Source organism: Mus caroli, chromosome 3 (assembly GCF_900094665.2).
Source record: "Mus caroli chromosome 3, CAROLI_EIJ_v1.1, whole genome shotgun sequence".
Lineage (NCBI taxonomy): Eukaryota > Metazoa > Chordata > Mammalia > Rodentia > Muridae > Mus > Mus caroli.
The window spans coordinates 93401189-93407442 of NC_034572.1; the positions used below are offsets into that span (position 1 = coordinate 93401189).

Consider the following 6254-nt stretch of genomic DNA (forward strand, 5'->3'; position numbering starts at 1 on the left):
GGCCAGCTTGCAATGTGCTCACTCTGCTCCACACACTAAAAATATGCAGAGTGACATTTTAGTGATAGGAATTTAATAATTATTGAACAGAAGAAGTTCTGTGCACATCTATTCTGGCTAAAACACTTTTATAGACTAAGCTTCTGTGGTGTGTATGGGGGGGGTGCACAGGATTTGTTGTTTTAAAACTATTTTTCTCTTCATCCTTCTATGTGCCAGCAAGGAGCTAGGGTCTCTGCAATCAATTTGGAGTCCCTAGACCCCTACCAAAGGCTGTCAACTGGTCAGAAAAACCAAGGTCAGTACACCCACATCTCTCCCAGATCTCAGTCACTCATTCATATTTCTACAAAGACTCTTTAGCTGATTTCATCCTGTCGGTACCCACCCATATTCTAATATACATAAATATACATAACTCTGTGGGAGATACACTGTGTGGGCATCACAAGCCTACAGAGAATAGGTCGACTCTATTTCTCCCTAACCTCCAGACTCCAGGCAGCATTTTGCTGTGGTTGGAGTTCTCAGGAAACCGCTAGGGGTCTTATCCCTCCACTACCCTCCAGGAAGGTGAAAGACTATTGTCTGGTCCTCTACCAGCCCTGCTGCAACCTTGGGGGAAACAGAGAAGGTCTTCCTATCTCTCCTAGACTATTTCTGGAAGGTGCAATGGGAAGGAAGAAACACATCAAGGTCTGCTTCTTGGAGCAGAATCTGTCTACTGCAGCCCAGAAGACAGAAAAACAGCTATGCCTGCCTCCCCTCTCTCCTCTGTCCTTCCTAGCATTTGGGAAATTGAATGACTCTAGAAGGAAGCCTTCATTCTATAAGGGGCCAGGGCCCAGAGAACGTATTCTTGAAGGCAGAAGTGCCAAGGGAAAGGTAGCCAGTGGATCAGTCTAGAATGCTCCAGACTCCATGTTCCTAGAACTTACAAAGGACTATTTGTCTTCATCCAATGAGAAGGGGGTAGTGGTCAGGACCCAGTCGGGTGGAAGGGAGGTAGAAGGGTGTAGAGGTCTCTCCCTTCCCAACCCAAAGGATTACCAGATTGCCAAGCTGTCCTTGTCCCTGGCCAAGCCTTCAAGTGAACATGGGCTCACTTCTACTTCTTGCAGGGAGCTCTCAGGACAATGTATTCTAGAAGCCCTCTCTCTGGAAACATGCTCGATCCATGGAAACTCTCCTAATGAGTCAAGGAGCTGGAAATCTCTGCCCCTGGGCTTCCTCCTGCACCTGCCCCACCCACATCAGAGGCTAAGGCCCAGAGGAGCATCAGGACCTGTTCCTGTTTTGCTATTTATAATGAAGGAGAGCGGTGACAACCCAAAGCTCTAGCACAGAGGCAGGAACCTCCGCAGGCTGTAGCCTGCCTCCTTCTTCGTGTACTCCTGGGGCTACTTTTCACAACAGCCAAAAAAAAAAAAAAAAAAGAAAGAAAGAAACCAAATCCCACTCAACAGTGTTGAATCAGCTGCCCACCCTACCTGGCCCGCCCAATGTGATCTACAGCTCCCCCACCCCGATTGCTAACGGTTACCTGGGGACAAATTAAGAAATTGAAAATGCTGAGCTTGAGAAGTTGAATTCCTTACACTATCTGGGGTCGTTAATCACAGACCAGAATCGGCAAACAGGAAAGGCTCTGTGTCTGCGCGGTGTGCAGGTGGCAGGGCTCAAAGGAAGATAGGCACCGCAGGCCGCACAGTCTCAAAATGACCCTCAAGCCCACAGTTGACAGGTTCTGGGAATCAATGGCCTGCCCTGCCCGTCCCAATTTATAAATGAGGAATGTGCGCTCAGTCATCAGACTTGTGTGAGGTTATCCCTGAGTCGGTGGCCCCAGAGAATCTGGTCTGCACTCTCACTTGCTCTAGAAGGAAGGTTTCTCACCCGAGGTGTGATGAGAACAGTTTCAGCGAGTCCTAAAGTACCTCTAAGAGTGGGTTGACGTGGTGGAAGTCCTGTCCTAAGAAGAGTGAGACAGAAAATTTACAGATGTGTGTGTGTGTGTGTGTTGTGCAGACCAAGAAGTGGTGGTAGCTGGCTTAGGGGTAAGCATCTGTGACAATTGAAACCTAGCTGGGAAACCTGGGGCTTGGGATCTGTTGCCTGGCCAAGGGTCTTCCCTGGTAGATACATTAGCCTAGGGCGACCTTTTGCACCTTTTGGTCCCCCAGTCCAGACATCCTCCTCCTTCCTCCTGAGTCCTTGACATGGGATCTTTGACATGGATCCAACTTACTGACCTCATGTCAGTAGGTACTGAGACAGTCTGTATGCCAGCACATCAGAGGGTTCCAATCATAATCCTCACCATATTGAGCTAAAAGGTTTGATTCCGCCATCTCTTCTCAGCAGCCCTATTATCTGCGGGGACAATTTGTTTAGTGACGCTCCAAAGACAATGGAAAGTTCCGGAGTTTTCCTGGACGTAGTGTTCAGGAGGCGGGGCCGGGACCCGCTGACGGCGGTTTCTCCGGCCCCGTCCCCCCCCCTCTCCCGCCCCCCAGCCACCGGGCAGCAGAAGGAGGCAGGCACCCAGCCTACTCCTGCCCCTCGGCCGGCCGGAGGACCTGCGGCTGCCTGGCCCACCACCTCTGCACCTGCCTAGCTGAGGTGAGATGCCCGGCATAGTGAGGGTGGTGTTTACCTGCCAGCACCCCGCTGCTGGGCTACCAGAGGTCGCTGACCTCCAGTGATGGGCGGGAGAAGGGATCACAGCGACGGGTGGATACACCACTGGAGTGGGAAGGCAAGAATATTTAGGTGACCCAGATGAAAGTCCTAACTTTGCAAATCAGAAACTTGGGGCCAGTCCACAAAGTTATAGAGACTCTGTTTTTCTTATTGAGAAACGAGAATAATAACATATTGTTCCCTCCCACCCAAAGGGATGACATCTCCCTGGTCTGAGGAAAGATCTAGTGGGCGGTTGAGGGGTTGTGGGATCCTGGGCACGAAGATAAGGAGCACTTTCGATTGTTTTAATCTACCCTATTTTAGTAAGAGGTGGGGGAAAAAAAAAACCAAACAAAGCAAAACAAAACTCTGAAATGTAAATCGTAAGAAGCGGCCCACTCCGGAGCCAGGTCCAGCTCACTGGGATGGAGATCGCTTCCCGAGATGCAGCGCTCTAGCTGAAACAAGGTCTAGCTCGGCCGCTTGGTCCCTAAAGTTACTAGGAGCACGGGGTGTAGCAGTCCTAGAGTGCGCCTTGCTCGGAGGCAGGTCGGCCGAAAGTGTGCGCAAGAAAGAGCTCGCCTCTGTGCCTTTTGTCCTCCGTCCCCAGATAATTTCCCGTAGCAAAATCGAGAGGTGAGCAACTTCTCCCGGGTTCTCAGCTCAATTTGCTGCCAGCTTATTCGGTCGTCCAAATTTGATTCTCTTGAGAAGTGGCTGAGCTCCCCGGAGCACAGCTCGGGCAACCCTGCTACCTAGCCCAGCACTATCCGCGACGTGGGGATTGGGGATGGAAGAAAGTGCCCCCGGGGTCCCAGGGAAGTCTGGCCTCGCCCAACAGTCCCCGTAGTCAGTAGCTCACACTGCGGGCTCACAAAGAAACAAAACAACTAGCGAGAGTCCAGTTAATCTCCGCACGGAACTGACCCGGGTGGTCCGAATAGCGAGAATCCTAACCTGTTTCTCCCCAGTCCCTTGGGCGAAGCAGCTGGCAGTGCCTCGGAAAGCTAACGGGAATCTCCGACAGCTAAATCTGCCCGGACGCGACGACCTCGGGGAAGGGAGGTCGGCTATTTATTGGAGTATTTGGTTAATTCCACAGTCTGGGATCAGCCACCCCTCTTCCTCTTCCTCTCTCTCACCACGCCCCCTGAGCCCTCAGCCTCCTGGGGAAGTGCAGGGGCCCCGGGGCTCTAAGCCTGGGGGGCGAAAGCAAGGAGTTGGGGAGATTTTGTGTTCAGAACCCGTGCGGCAAAGAGCTTCTCTACTACTCAGCCCACGAAGTTAGAATAATAGAGAATTTAAATACTATGGCCCAAACTCGCTATACACAATACTTTGATGTTGGGTATTCATGACCACCTCCCCCCCCACCACCACCACCCACCCCCGCGAATCTCACTTAAGTACCAGAAACAGACACTTTGATCCCTCAAAGCAGCAATTTATAGTTCTTTACATTTTTTTCTGTTTTTTTTTTTTTTTTTTTTTTTTTTGGACTGGACTAGGGAAAAATAATCCCGTGAATGCAGGACTGAGACCAGCTTTCAGGCCCAGGTCGGGTAGTGAGGGTTCAGGGCACCAGGATCCTGTGTTCACCCGGGGTTGCCTGGCGCTCATTTCTCCTCGCCAATGGCTTTTGACTCTCTTTAGGAGGACCAGTTGATGTGATTCACCCCCAGGCTTTATTTGTCTCTGACTATTAAATTCGGAGGGGTCGGGCGGGGGAACTTGAGGAAGGGCTAAAGTTGGGGCTCCAGTTCCCTAGGTCAACTGGAAACTGAAGAGAAGACCAGAAATTAAAGCACTTTTCCAGGAGGGGAGGGCTAGGGGATATGGAGGGCCGCTGTCAGCCAGTTCTCATCCAATTCCATCTCTGCCAAAACTTAGGCCAATGTGAAAGCTTTCTCTACACTTTGCTTAACAAACCCCAAATTGGATTACAGATAGGGAGGGGCGGACATATAAAACAGCAAACACCACTGGCTTCCCTCCAGCACCAACCAGGCGCAGCTCAGGGTCTCTCACTTTTCTACTAGGCCGAAGTGGCAGAACTCACCCGCTCCCAGGGTCGGCTTCCTGGCTCCCATTTCCCAGGGACCCGCAGGCTTCTATCTTTCTCTCCCGACCCCCACCATAGCTGTCTCTTTCTTTCCCTGGATGCCGTACATCAATGCTTGGGGAAGAAGAGCAAGAGGTCCATCCTACTGGTCCTTCAGTTGACTCACAGGCGCAAGTCTTTCAGTTTTAGGTACCCTCCATTGAGCACTTCACTAGGGCTTTGGGGCTGCTTTGCTATAGCTGACATTCTGACATTTGGGGCTTTTCACCAAGTCTCCTGAAGGATTCCTGCTCTCTCTGAACAGATTTACCCCAAATTTGTATTGTGCGAAGCTTCTTGGAAAAAAAATAGGTGGAGGTTAAAGATATATATTTTATGTTGAGCTGGGGTTGTAGGCCTCTTTTATCTTTTACTTTATTACCGTTTCTTTCTTCTTTTCCTTTTGTTCCCCTATTAAATTCTCGTGTTCCTTTAAGGCTCCCTAGCTTTTAATTTTTCTTAAGCCTTCTTCAGTTTGCCTTTGAGGAGGCTAATGATGACCCTGCTTCCTCATACCGTTATACCCAGACAGATCTTACAGATCGGTGACACTGGGGACAGTTAGCAAAGCAAAGTTGGGGGTTTTAATGTCCTCTGGAGCCCAAGGGCATCCTTCCAGGACACATTTTTTTCCTTGTTCCACGAGTATGTGGAAGTTGGGCTTGGCATGATTCAGTGATGCATTAAAATGCAGGCAAATCTGATGAAAGGAGGCAAACAAAAGTTCCAGGCAGTAAGGTGCAGAGGTAGGGTATGAGAAACAACACAACTGAAGAGATGAGGAGACCTCCTATGGAGAACAGATAAGGATACCACAGGGTCAATGGTCAGCAATACTCTGTGGTATTGAGCATGGGCTCAACCCTGGGACAGCATAGCTTCTCCTTGACAAGATGTGATGTTTTAATCACACTGAACAAAACTGGTTCTCCAGTGAAACAGGATTTGCACATCAAAAGGAGGAAAAAAATATGGCCCAACAAGTGAGGTTGCCAACATTCTACCAAGAAACCTAAAATGGGAGAAGGGGACTCTTCTTCCATTCTGCTCTCTTTTCTCTCCTCTGGATCCCATCCACAAAGCTGGTTGTGACAGAGGCCAGGCTGTTCCAGGGTCTAGCTTCATTTCACTCACTGTTTTCCCACCCTTGCTGGAGGCTAGAGGTGGAGGGAGGAGTAGGCTCTGGAACTGATAAAAGCCAGAAATTCTTGGATGCAGTAATGTAGCCAAATGATCAACTATCACAGTATCACAGCCCACAGACCAGGAGAGACTGCAGCATCCTGGAGGATGTTCCTGCCCAAATGGTTTACCCAGGATGAGCTGACTTTACCAGAATCCCTTGGGCAATCAAACCTCTGACTTTCCAACCCACCCCACCCCTGCCCCACCCTTTTCTCCCTCCCTCCCTCCTTTCTTCCTCTCCCTCTCACTTTTCCTCTCCCTCTCCTCTGTCTCTTTCTGTCTC

At 50.1% G+C, this 6254-nt stretch overlaps 1 protein-coding gene across 1 annotated transcript in view; it reads left to right on the plus strand.

The window, feature by feature from the left end:
* The first annotated feature begins 2545 nt into the window (after positions 1-2545).
* Positions 2546-6254, plus strand: part of Tbx15 (T-box transcription factor 15) — a 113557-nt gene continuing 109848 nt past the window's right edge. The window contains exon 1 of the mRNA XM_029475302.1: positions 2546-2622. The gene's annotated coding sequence lies outside the window, so the exon portion shown is untranslated. The remainder of the gene's footprint in view (positions 2623-6254) is intronic.